This window comes from Triticum aestivum, chromosome 2B, assembly GCF_018294505.1.
Source record: "Triticum aestivum cultivar Chinese Spring chromosome 2B, IWGSC CS RefSeq v2.1, whole genome shotgun sequence".
NCBI classification, from domain to species: Eukaryota; Viridiplantae; Streptophyta; class Magnoliopsida; order Poales; family Poaceae; genus Triticum; species Triticum aestivum.
The window spans coordinates 385,992,432-386,006,661 of NC_057798.1; positions in this window are offsets into that span (position 1 = coordinate 385,992,432).

Sequence of the window (14,230 nt, forward strand, 5' to 3'; positions counted from 1 at the left end):
AGGGGAAATGTGGCTTTTGGTAAGGGGGATGGGGCGGGGAGGTAGATATTTCCGCGAAAGCCAAAGATTTGGAATCGCTTCAGCGAAAAAACTAGTGCGCAAAGTGTCATCAGACACGGTCCCTTATTCCGAACTGTGTACGATAGGTGGACATCACAAATGATTCAGATAGCTTTACCCGTGTGTGATGAGTTTGAACGTCAAAAGTTTTGGTTTGAATTTCCATGGTTACAGCGGTCATCCACGTCATTGCATTATTTGGGTACACAAAGGTGACTACATCACACCCACACTTCTTAATCGAGCAAGTTCAGCAATTAAATAGAGCTAGCTGACCTCTCTAACAAATTAAAGATCGATGCTCTTAATTAAACAAAACAAAGAGTCCTACTACGGCTGGTGCTCGTCGATCTCCGTCGCCGCCTCCATGTCCAACTCGCGCCTGACGGTCTCCTGGGGAAGGGGCTCCATGGCATCCATCACACCATACTCGGCAAGCATCTTGCCATCCGTGTCCGTCATCTCTTTGGAAAAGGCTGCCACGAGCTGGGCATGGGCGGATGCGATCTGGGCTTGGGCGGGCTCCGTCGTCGCAAGGTATGCGGTGGAGGAACGGACGGCTGCTCGAACGCTCTCGGCGATTGCCAGCTCTTCGACCGTGGGTTGTCGACCGTTGTCGGAGAAGCTTCTTTCGATTTGTGTAGTGACCACCAGGAACTGTGATGTAGGGTGAAACCCTATGTGGACGATCTTTCATGTTTGGAGTGGATCCTACGGGGAATCATGAAGAACACGCGGAAGCACAAAGGGGAAACACGGGGAAAACGAGAGAGAATCAGTAAACCGACATAGAATCAATCACATGAGTGCTAGATCACCGAACACAAAGAGATACACGAGATCCAAAGTCAACAAAGGTAAGGTTACAAAGGAACCAATCTTCTCCATGAGGAGGTCTTGGGGGTCTTCCCTAGAAAGGGGTCTTGAATCCGCTTGGGGGATCTTCTCCAAAGAGGTCGTGAGCTCCGAGGAGAAGTAACCAAGTGGATGAGCAAGGCTCTCACACAAATATGAGCTAAACCAATGCTAACTCTAACTAGGAGGAGGTGAGGGAGTATATATAGTGCTAGCCCACGAAGGGTTAAGTGAGGGCGAAGGGGTACATGGGCTTGGCCCAATACACTGTGCGTAGACAGGCCGGAAGTTCCGGGCTCCGGAAGTTCCGGGCAGGTTCCGGCCGGGTTCCGGGCTAACCAGAGAGTTGGCACGCTCGGGGCTGGTCTGGACTCCGAGGGCCGGAGGTTCTGGGCAGGCCGGAGGTTCTGGGCAGGCCGGAAGGTCCGAGGGCCAGAAGGTCCGGGCTTTCCAGAAGCTTGTCCCTGCTTCTTCTTCCTTCTCCTCTTCCATGACTGGCCTTGGTCCTTGGATCCTCCATGGTCGTCTCGGTTGTACCCGAGTGTATGCAAGGTCCATGCATGAGGTAGTAGCCATGTCTCACATGTGGAAAGTGAAGGTTCGAAGAGGAGTGAGTTCACCTTGTGGCCAATGGCGTATGGTTGAGGTCTCATCATATGTCCTCTTGGGGCTTGGAGAGTAGTTGGAGTGTACATGGGGATGAACGTGGGATGCTCCGCATCATCTCCCCCCCCTTGGGAAAGATCTGACCTCGGATCGTGATCCTCATCACCATGGAAACGGTTTTCGTGGACGGACTTGTAGTTGGACGAAGTTGAAGACATGGCGCAATCCAAGTAGTCCAAGGTGTCACCGGAGTGATAGACATGCAAAAAGAGCAAACACAAGCGACACTCGGAAATACAATGGTTAGCGCACACAAAGTGTCCATCATGTAAGAATGAGTCTGTGCGGCAAGATAGTGCGTGGCAAGACACATGATGCTTATCAAGATGATCTAGAATGATATGCAAAGCATTCATGGGGTAATTAGCATGGTGCACAAAGCGACAAATTCTACCATTGTGCAAAATGATGTCATAATGGGATGGTTTATCAAGAGCATGAACATGGTAATTGGTGCTCAATGTGATTATGTTGTCATGCAATTGATGATGGGCAATATGATGTATGAATATGCCATCAAGGAAGATCACAACAAATTTGCTAAGGAAGTGCACAAGCTCATATATCATGGATGACATTGGAATATAAGATGCAACAAGGCAATCATAATGTGAGTCAATCCATGCATGGGGTGCAAACTTGTGGTAAGTATGATATGTCCATCGAGCATGACATGTATGAGCATAAACAACAAATATGGAGGGGGTGGTATACCAATGCTCGATGCCGTGGCATGAGTGTAGTTCTGAAGGTGCATCCAATAAGTGCGAGCGCTCCTCAATGTGAAGGTCCATAGAGCCAATCTCCAATGTCGCTCCTCCGTTCGTGAGATGTATCATGTAGACAACAAAAAGGAAACAACAATGAAAGAATGACCCATCCAATATGCGTACTTGAGGATGGCTCAAAGGGAAGGAGGTCACCTTTAGGGGTTTCTCAAGGATGATGGAGTTGCGCATCAAGTATGCCTTCTCATAACCAAAATGTCTCGTGATTGTACCACCTTGTGAATCCTTCAATCGAAAGAACATGGCAAACACTCGGAAAAACAAATGAGGTTAGCGGAAGTACAAAACCTATCATTCATGTGGTAAAATACTAAACAAGTGTATGCATAATGCTCATCATAAGAAAGGACAAGGGAGTATTTCATAGTATGGAGGCATATGATGTGAGAACAACCAAATGCAATAGGCTCAATCAAACAAGCATGCATCACAAGTAAGGTGTCAAAGTCTCCAAGATCAATAAGCATAGTATGGTTGCACTCAATACAAGTGGATATGAAAGAGGCAACTAATGGACACAAGAGACAATGATCAAGATATATCATGTGAGAGGCATGAACATATACGTCATCAACCCAAGAAAGCAAGTAATAGTGGAACATGGGTGATGCAACCAAGCAAGTAATCATAGCAATCACGTCAAGCAAGCTAGTAGTGCGAAGATGCAACGTACTAGGAGGAATCATGGCAAGCATGCCGTGTGTGCAAATAGTGTGCATGAATAATTCACATGACATATCACAAGCATGAAAGCAAGATGTGAGGAAAATAGCATGAATGTATTGGTGAAAAGCCATATGTAAATAGCAATGGGTCATCATGACTCTCCCAACACAACAAGCATCGATAGCATGGGTCACATGATAAACATGGCAATAGCAACAAGGTTCTCCACTAAGCATGCAAATACACATAGGAGTAGCATAATGACGAATCATGGGTAGATGCAAGCAAGGGTCACAATTGCATGGCAAAGGCATAGAAGCAAGTATAACATGCAAAGTGAACACGGGAAAATGAGCATAAGGTGACAAGTGGTAAATATCCCATAGCCGTGTGAGAGCCAAGTAGAAGAGATGCATGTATTCATTGCGCGAAGGGAACGGTGGTAAGGATAGTCCACGGGATCCCAAAGCGTCGTTGCTCTCAAGAGCTCGTTTCGTCAACTCTTGGGATTGAGAGGTTGACAAGTGTATGTGAGTACCTACACAATACAAAGGCAAAGGAAAAATTGCGTGTGCGTGGTATATGTACACATCATCCATCATGATGCGCACATGCTTTTGTTGGTTAGCACAAAATATCCAATGATCAAATAAATGAGATGCGTGATATAGAAACATGTCATCCATCATGAGAGGTTTGGTATTATGCATGTCATAATGGAGACTCAAATTGTGTAATGCATCATGAGAAATATCTAGAGCATTGTTATTCATGGAATGCATATGGTGCAAGCAATTATGTGAATCATGCAAAGTATGAAATGTATCAAGATCTCTGAATAAGTATGAGGAAACTATGGGGGTCTCCTCATGAGCATGAGTAGCAACATCACCTGGAGAATATTGACAACATCCAAAACAATGCATATTTGGAACAATGTGATCATGGCGTGGCATAGTAGATGAATTGCGCAAATCATGTAAAGGAAGCATGGCAATATCATCACATGAAAAACAAAAGCAATGACCATCATCTCGTCATCTATGCCATAAGTGCAAATGGGATTGATTTTAATGGGGCATGCATAGTTACTATGTTGAGATTGTAAGGATGCAATATGGGAGATCTCACTCATAGCATATGACAAGTTCAATGGGTTGTCAAACATGATGTGACCAAAAGAATTTTCACATGATATCCTATGGAGCATAGCATCACAACTAGGCAACTCAACATGCTCATCATCATATTCATCATAAATAGGTAAGTCAAGGCATGAAGAAGTTTCACTAGCATGAAGCATGGTAATAGGTGGGTCAACATCATGGGAGCAATCAATGTCAAGATGGTCCACTAGTGGGACAAGAGAAGCACCATCACCTATGTTACCTTTGGAGCGTCGCTTATGTGTTGTAGGTGAGGTGTTGAAGATCCACTCGTTATCATCTTCATCTTGATGGAACCATGTGGGGGGTGCATCTTTGTCCACCATGGCCATCGTCGTCTCCATTGGAGGGATGGACTCGTCGAGGGTAAGCATGTCGTCATGTAGGAGACCTAGCACCAAAGAAGAAAACACACTAGGAGTAGAGGTTAAGTCGTTAGAAATCATAGTGGCCTCACATGTCGTGTCAACTACCTCACTATCTAAGTGTTGTGGCTCACTCACTCCCTCAAGGATGCTCTCACTCATATGGTTGGTGGAGTCACTCAAATGGCTCTCAACCTCACATAGGATGTGTGACATGCTCTCATGTGTGGGGCTAGTGGTGGTCACTCTCATCCTCTCATGGGAAATGCTCTCAATGTCACGTATGGTGGAGTCACTCATGTCACTCATGTGGTAGTGGCTCTCCTCACATGGCACTTGGGGCATCTCAACATATGTGGGTGTCGAAGAGGTGTAGGTGCAAATGTCTCCGTGCGCGGTCGCGTAGCTTGACTTGGAGTATGAGTCCAATGTGGGCGCCGTCTTCATGTTGTTGAATAGGTTCGTGCTCGTCGTCGTAGTCGAAGGGGATGGCCCTTGCTCGACCGTCTTGTCACCGTCTTGGTGTGGGAGGTCCATATGATGTGGCACCTCGTAGCTCGTCTCCATGACCGAAGGGAATTTCCCATGCTCGACCATCTTCCTTGAGGGGCTTCCGAAGATGGAAGTGTCGCCCTCGCTCGTAGGTAGTCGACTTGGACTTGATGAAGTCGATGTAGGCGTACTCGTGGGAAGTATGCGAAGATGCCGTACGTCCAAAGGCGAAGATGCCTTGATAGCACTTGGCGAAGATGCCAAAGTGGTTGTTGTAGTCGTAGCACCGTCTTTGTGGTGGTCGTCTCGCGGTCTTCTTTTGTGCTCATGAAGCTTCGACTTGGCTTGAAGTAGGGCTTTTTGTGACTTGTGCATTTGCGCTTGTGGAGCATCTTCGTGATGATGATGTCGTTGTCGTGCTTGAGCTTGTAGAAGATGTCGTTCGTCGTTGTCGTGCTTGAGCTCGTAGAAGATGTCGTTCGTCGTCGCCGTGCACATGTTGCTTGGAGTTGACTTGCCCTTCATGACGATGTGGACGTGGACGAATTGCGCTTGCATCATTGTCGCACTCCGAAGACTTGTGGCTTGAATGTCACCGCCTTGAAGATGATGAAGGGGAAGTAGACTTGAGCAAGGACCGAATCTCGTCCGTCCTTGCATCTTGCTCCTCTTTATGTGCGGCAAGCTTCTTGTCGATGTAGTCCCTTCTCCTTGCTTTGGAGTGACGAATGTCGATGGAGATGTTCTCGATGCGCTCTCGCAATCTTGATTGTGCGCCATGCACTTGTCGTTGTAGATCGAAGATAGACGCTTTGGTGATGTAGTTGTTCACGCCGTCGTTGTTGTCGAGGACCGGAGAGGAAATGCCTTGCCTATCCATCACAAGACTCGAGCAAATATGAGTGGGAGAAAGATAAGAACTTATACCAATGTACCTTGACCGATGTTGACAATGAATCAAGTTCACTCAAATGCGGACAATGAAATAACACTATTGGTACCAATTCTTGTCGGTTCTCACACCTACACAAGTAAAGCTTATGGTGGAGCTCGGTGAGGATAGTGGCACAAAAATTTAATGCAAAATGTTAGCAAGAGTCAATAATGTTGAAAGGGATTCACGAATTCGCAAGTGAAACAAATGGACCAATAGCAAAGAATGGCACACGGAAACACACACACGGATAGATAAATGGGGTCGTGCAACCAAGGAATGAGCACAAAATGTGGAACCCATGGAAAACGCTCGTGTTGCACAACTCAAGAGAGACGCTAGCACGATTGCTCAATAGGCGGATACGACACTTGTGCACAACCTATAAGATGCAAAATGGATAAACTTTCTATCCCAAGTATGCTATGTATGTATGGTTCCCGGTGTTTCTCTGAAGATGATCCAAGATGATTGGATATGACAATCTTATATGCAATGTGGTATGATGCTATGACACTTGCTTACAAGCTTCTTTGCTCTCTTTCTTTTGCTTAAAAGCTTTATTTCTTTTTTTGTATGGCCACTTTTGCACAATGCACAAACCAAGATAGCAATTGTGTATATGCGGGAATAAACTTGTGACACACGATATGATACCAAGATATGCACCACGATGATATGGTATGTATGCTATGGGAAGTATGATCACTAATGTGCACAAGTAACGTTGCCGGCAATACTCAAATGGCTAGTCTCGATAGGCAAGTAATGCAAAATGGGCTAGGGGTTAACAATGCAATGGCAAGGGAATATACAAAGGAGGGATACCATGATATCAAGATGATATGGAGGTTACCGTCCGGCGATGATGAGTGGCGGTGTTCTTGATGTAGAAACCAAGATGATGGAGTCTCGTCCCTAATTAGCCAAAACACCTTAGGAAACGGAAAAACCGCGAACTCAAAATCTCAAATGTCAAATGTCAAAATGGTGGTAGCGGGAATGCGGTGGTGGTTTGCACTTGGCAAAACGGAAGTATTGGTGGAAACCCGAGTAGCCGAAGTTGACCGGGTTATGGTGGTGGAAGCGGATGATGGGCTATACATAGAGTCAAATTTGAAAGCACGTCCCTAAGTAGCCGAAACACCTTAGGAGACACAACTCTCAACACAACAAAATTGGGTTAAGTTGGGGTGGTGGAAGTGTATGGTGGGCAAGCCTATGCGGAAGTTATGGTGGTGGTTGATGAAGAAGCAACTGTCCCTAAGTAGCCTAAACACCTTAGGAGACTCAAGTCACTACTCAAACATCCTCAAATGCTATGGGGAACAAAATGGGTTAAGTTGCGGAAGTCGGTGGTGGCAATGTGGATGATATGGTGGAAGGCCTAGGCAAAGATGCCAAAGTTCCAAAAATTTGATGGAGTCAAATGGTGGTGAGACCAATGTGATGACATTGGGCACGTTGATAGCTTCAAAACGAGCCAAAGAATACTCAAATCGGAGTTTGGAGCGAAAAGTTATGATGAAAAAGGTGAAAGAGGTTGATGCTGAAATTCTGTGCAATGTCTCTGGTTAGGCCGGAAGTTCCGGGGGTGGCCGGAAGTTCCGGGGGTCATGGAAAAAGTCTGGGACTTTGGGTAAACTTTCTGTTTAGCCCGGAAGTTCCGGGTAAGGACGGAAGTTCCGGGGGAGGCCGGAAGTTCCGGGGGTCGTGGAATATCTTCCAGGACGAACCATAAATTCCAGATCTGAGAAAGGGGGCGGATAAACTCGATTTCCAAGGTCAAAATTGGGGAGATTTCGTGGATGGAAATGGGGGAAAGATGGGGGAAAGCTAGATCCACTTGAAACCAAGCAAATCCATGGATCAAAATCAACAAAACATCATCCAAACCAACAAATCACAAAAAAATTGGGGGCTATTTTCGGTGGGGATTTTCGTATTTAGGACGAAATCAACAAAATCAAGCTAGAAAACAAAGGGTAGGGGCTCCAAAAACGTGATCAACGTGGCTCATGATACCAAGATGATGTAGGGCGAAACCCTATGTGGACGATCTTTCACGTTTGGAGTGGATCCTACAGGGAATCACGAAGAACACACGGAAGCACAAAGGGGAAACACGGGGAAAACGAGAGAGAATCACTAAACTGACATAGAATCAATCACACGAGTGCTAGATCACCGAACACAAAGAGATACACGAGATCCAAAGTCAACAAAGGTAAGGATACAAAGGAACCAATCTTCTCCGTGAGGAGGTCTTGGGGGTCTTCCCTAGAAAGGGGTCTTGAATCCGCTTGGGGGATCTTCTCCGAAGAGGTCGTGAGCTCCGAGGAGAAGTAACCAAGTGGATGAGCAAGGCTCTCACACAAATATGAGCTAAACCAATGCTAACTCTAACTAGGAGGAGGTGAGGGAGTATATATAGTGCTAGCCCACGAAGGGGTAAGTGAGGGCGAAGGTGTACATGGGCTCGGCCCAATACACTGTGCACAGACAGGCCGGAAGTTCCGGGCGGGGCTGTAAGTTCCGGCCGGGTTCCGGGCTAACCAGAGAGTTGGCGCGCTCGGGGCTGGTCTAGACTCCGGGGGCCAGAGGTTCTGGGCAGGCCGGAAGGTCCGGGGGCCGGAAGGTCCGGGCTTTCCAGAAGCTTGTCCCTGCTTCTTCTTCGTTCTCCTCTTCCATGCTTGGCCTTGGTCCTTGGATCCTCCATGGTCGTCTCGGTTGTACCTGAGTGTATGCAAGGTCCATGCATGAGGTAGTAGCCATGTCTCACATGTGCAAAGTGAAAGTTCGAAGAGGAGTGAGTTCACCTTGTGCCCAATGGCGTATGATTGAGGTCTCGTAATATGTCCTCTTGGGGCATGGAGAGTAGTTGGAGTGTACATGGGGATGAACGTGGGATGCTCCGCATCAAACTGGGCATGGGCGGCCTCGACATGGTCGTGGGCGGCCTCCATCGGGGCTAAGGCTGCCGCTGGGGGACGGACAGCTGCTGTGCCAATCTCGCGAGTTGATATCCACGAGGCAGATGTTGCTGCTGCCACCTGAGAAGCAACATCGGCCGTTTGGGCTGCCTTTGCCGCCCAGTCGCAGATTCTGGCCACACTCATGCACCTTGTTAGCACGCGCATGGCATCTGCGACCGCGCTTTCGCCGGAGTGGGCCATCGAAGTTGCCCTCACGACGCGGGTCCACGTGCCCATCTTTCACCGGCGACGATTGAATAGTGAAATGATATTTGGGGAGCGAGCTAGTATGCTTGAGACGCCGGCTGTGGACTGTAGCCGATGCACCTTCTCGCATAAGCCATAGGCGTACTATACACCGACGGTGCTCCAGGATATTTTGTGCTGCATCTCACACGGTTGCTGATAATAAAATGTGTGCGATCTATTTGATTTTTCATCTTGTTTTGAATTACATAATGGGGTCACAGCGACAATGGATGGTGTTTGAATTGCTAGACCTTTTATCTGGAGTGAACATGCAACTATATGTGCGTCATAAAAGAATTGGAATTATTCAGGGTTCGTTTGAACATTCTATACATTAAATTGGTTTTCTAGCCATTTCAGGTGAACAATTCAAAATTAAACTACATGTACATGCTCCAGTGCATATAAATTGGTTGAAAAATCAAATCTGTGTCCTTGGGTGCATGATTAGGTCCCATGCAAGAAATGGAAATGAATTTCAAACACCAGGGCACCGTTGATTGCCGGCAAAACATTGAGATGACTGGTTCTTAAATTCTAGTAAATCCAAAACTCGTCTGAAATTCATGAAACTTGGCATGCTATCATGGAGCGGCATCAACATGCCGTGGTAAAAAAATTGTCCCATTTGGGGCAGGTTTGGGTATATGCTTCTCCCAAACCGGACCTTCTCACAACCAGCATGATGGTTTTCGGTAGGGAACGTCTGACCTTTGGGGATGAAACGATATCCATTGCCTCTTATTGCTTTCAAATTTTTTCTCGTGTGAACATAGAACAACAGGAGTGTTGTGTGAATTTTTGTGATTTTCAGGGTTCGTTTGGACATTTTGATGCATTAACTGAGTTTTCAATGCATTTATGTGCATAATTCAAATTTGAACTACATGCATATGCTCCAGTGCATATAAATTGGTTGAAAATCAAATCCGTGTCCTTGGGTGCATGCTTAGGTCCAACGCAAGAAATGGGAATGAATTTCAGGGCACCGTTGATTGACGACAAAACATTGAGATGCCTGGTTTTTAAATTCTAGTAAATGCAAAACTCGTCTGAAATTTATGAAACTTGGCATGCTATCATGGACCAGCATCAACATGCCGTGGTAAATTTTTTGTCCCATTGCCTCTTATTGCTTTCTCGTGTCAACATAGAATAATAGGACTGTTTTGTGAATTTTAATGATTTTTCGGGGTTTGTTTGGACATTTTTACGCATTAACTCAGTTTTCAATGCATTTATGTGCATAATTCAAATTTGAACTACATGCACATGCTCCAGTGCATATAACTAGGTTGAAAAATCAAATATGTGTCCTTGGGTGCATGCTTAGGTCCCATGCAAGAAATGGGAATGAATTTTAAAAACTAGGGCACCATTGATTGCCGGCAAAACATTGAGATGCCTGGTTTTTAAATTCTAGTAAATCCAAAACTCATCTGAAATTCATGAAACTTGGGATGCTATCATGGAGCGGCATCAACATGCCATGGGAAAAATTTTGGCCCATTTGGGGCAGGTTTGGGTATATGCTTCGCACAAACCAGAGCTTCTCACAACAAGCATGATGGTTTTCGGTAGGGTACGTCCCACCTTTGGGGACGACACGATATCCATTGCCTCTTATTGCTTTCGAAATTTTTCTCGTGTCAACATAGAACAACAGGAGTGTTGTGTGAATTTTATGATTTTTGCTGGGTTCGTTTGGACATTTTTATGCATTAATTGAGTTTTCAATGCATTTATGTGCATAATTCAAATTTGAACGACATGCACATGCTCCCGTGCATGTAAATTAGTTGAAAAATCAAATATGTGTCCTTGGGTGCATGCTTAGGTCCCATGCAAGAAATGGCAATGAATTTCAAACATCAAGGCACCGTTGATTGCTGGCAAAACATTGAGATGCCTGGTTTTTAAATTCTAGTAAATCCAAAACTCATCTGAAATTCATGAAACTTGGCATCCTATCATGGAGCGGCATCAACATGTCGTGGTAAATTTTTTGTCCCATTTGGGGCAGGTTTGGGTATATGCTTCTCACAAACCGGAGCTTCTCACAACAAGCATAATGGTTTACGGTAGGGAACATCCCACCTTTGGGGACAAAACGATATCCATTGCCTCTTATTGCTTTCAAATTTTTTTCTCGTGTCAACATAGAACAACAGGACTGTTGTGTGAATTTTAATGATTTTTGGGGTTCGTTTGGACATTTTTACGCATTAACTTAGTTTTCAATGCATTTATGTGCATAATTCAAATTTGAACTACATGCAATTGCTCTAGTGCATATAACTTGGTTGAAAAATCAAATATGTGTCCTTGTGTGCATGCTTAGGTCCCACGCAAGAAATGAGAATGAATTTCAAAAACCATGGCGCCGTTGATTGCCGGCAAAACATTGAGATGCCTGGTTTTTAAATTCTAGTAAATCCAAAACTCGTCTAAAATTCATGAAACTTGGCATCCAATCATGGAGTGGCATCAACATGCCATGGGAAATTTTTTGTCCCATTTGGGGCAGGTCTGGGTATATGCTTCGCACAAACCAGAGCTTCTCACAACAAGCATGATGGTTTTCGGTAGGGTACGTCCCACCTTTGGGGACGACACGATATCCATTGCCTCTTATTGCTTTCGAATTTTTTCTTGTGTCAACATAGAACAACAAGAGTGTTGTGTGAATTTTGTGATTTTTGCTGGGTTCGTTTGGACATTTTTATGCATTAGTTGAGTTTTCAATGCATTTATGTGCACAATTCAAATTTTAAGGACATGCACATGCTCCCATGCATATAAATTGGTTGAAAAATCAAATATGTGTCCTTGGGTGCATGCTTAGGTCCCATGCAAGAAATGTCAACGAATTTCAAACACCAAGGCACCGTTGATTGCTGGCAAAACATTGAGATGCCTGGTTTTTAAATTCTAGTAAATCCAAAACTCGTCTGAAATTCATGAAACTTGGCATCCAATCATGGAGTGGCATCAACATGCCATGGGAAATTTTTTGTCCCATTTGGGGCAGGTCTGGGTATATGCTTCGCACAAACCAGAGCTTCTCACAACAAGCATGATGGTTTTCGGTAGGGTACGTCCCACCTTTGGGGACGACACGATATCCATTGCCTCTTATTGCTTTCGAATTTTTTCTTGTGTCAACATAGAACAACAGCAGTGTTGTGTGAATTTTGTGATTTTTGCTGGGTTCGTTTGGACATTTTTATGCATTAGTTGAGTTTTCAATGCATTTATGTGCACAATTCAAATTTTAACGACATGCACATGCTCCCGTGCATATAAATTGGTTGAAAAATCAAATATGTGTCCTTGGGTGCATGCTTAGGTCCCATGCAAGAAATGGCAACGAATTTCAAACACCAAGGCACCATTGATTGCTGGCAAAACATTGAGATGCCTGGTTTTTAAATTCTAGTAAATCCAAAACTCATCTGAAATTCATGAAACTTGGCATCCTATCATGGAGCGGCATCAACATGTCGTGGTAAATTTTTTGTCCCATTTGGGGCAGGTTTGGGTATATGCTTCTCACAAATCGGAGCTTCTCACAACAAGCATGATGGTTTACGGTAGGGAACATCCTACCTTTGAGGACAAAACGATATCCATTGCCTCTTATTGCTTTCAAATTTTTTTCTCGTGTCAACATAGAACAACAGGACTATTGTGTGAATTTTAATGATTTTTCGGGGTTCGTTTGGACATTTTTACGCATTAACTGAGTTTTCAATGCATTTATGTGCATAATTCAAATTTGAACTACATGCACATGCTCCAGTGCATATAACTTGGTTGAAAATCAAATATGTGTCCTTGGGTGCATGCTTAGGTCCCACGCAAGAAATGAGAATGGATTTCAAAAACTAGGCGCCGTTGATTGCTGGCAAAACATTGAGATGCCTAGTTTTTAAATTCTAATAAATCCAAAACTCGTCTAAAATTCATGAAACTTGGCATCCAATCATGGAGCAGCATCAACATGCCATGGGAATTTTTTTGGCCCATTTGGGGCAGGTTTGGGTATATGCTTCGCAGAAACCAGAGCTTCTCACAACAAGCATGATGGTTTTCGGTAGGGTACGTCCCACCTTTGGGGACGAAACAATATCCATTGCCTCTTATTGCTTTCGAAGTTTTTGTCGTGTCAACATAGAACAACAGGGGTGTTGTGTGAATTTTGTGATTTTTGCTGGGTTCGTTTGGACATTTTTATGCATTAGTTGAGTTTTCAATGCATTTATGTGCATAATTCAAATTTGAACGACATGCACATGCTCCCGTGCATATAAATTGGTTGAAAAATCAAATATGTGTCCTTGGATGCATGCTTAGGTCCCATGCAAGAAATGGCAATGAATTTCAAACACCAAGGCACCGTTGATTGCTGGCAAAACATTGAGGTGCCTGGTTTTTAAATTCTAGTAAATCCAAAATTCATCTGAAATTCATGAAACTTGGCATCCTATCATGGAGCGGCATCAACATGTCGTGGTAAATTTTTTGTCCCATTTGGGGCAGGTTTGGGTATATGCTTCTCACAAACCGGAGTTTCTCACAACAAGCATGATGGTTTACGGTAGGGAACATCCTACCTTTGGGGACAAAACGAAATCCATTGCCTCATATTGCTTTCAAATTTTTTTCTCGTGTCAACATAGAACAACAGGAGTGTTGTGTGAATTTTTGTGATTTTTTGGGGTTCGTTTGGACATTTTTACGCATTAACTGAGTTTTCAATGCATTTATGTGCATAATTCAAATTTGAACTGCATGCACATGCTCCAGTGCATATAAATTGGTTGAAAAATCAAATCTGTGTCCTTGGGTGCATGCTTAGGTCCCACGCAAGAAATGGGAATGAATTTCAAAAACCATGGCGCCGTTGATTGCTGGCAAAACATTGAGATGCCTGGTTTTTAAATTCTAGTAAATCCAAAACTCGTCTAAAATTCATGAAACTTGGCATCCAATCATGGAGCGACATGAACAT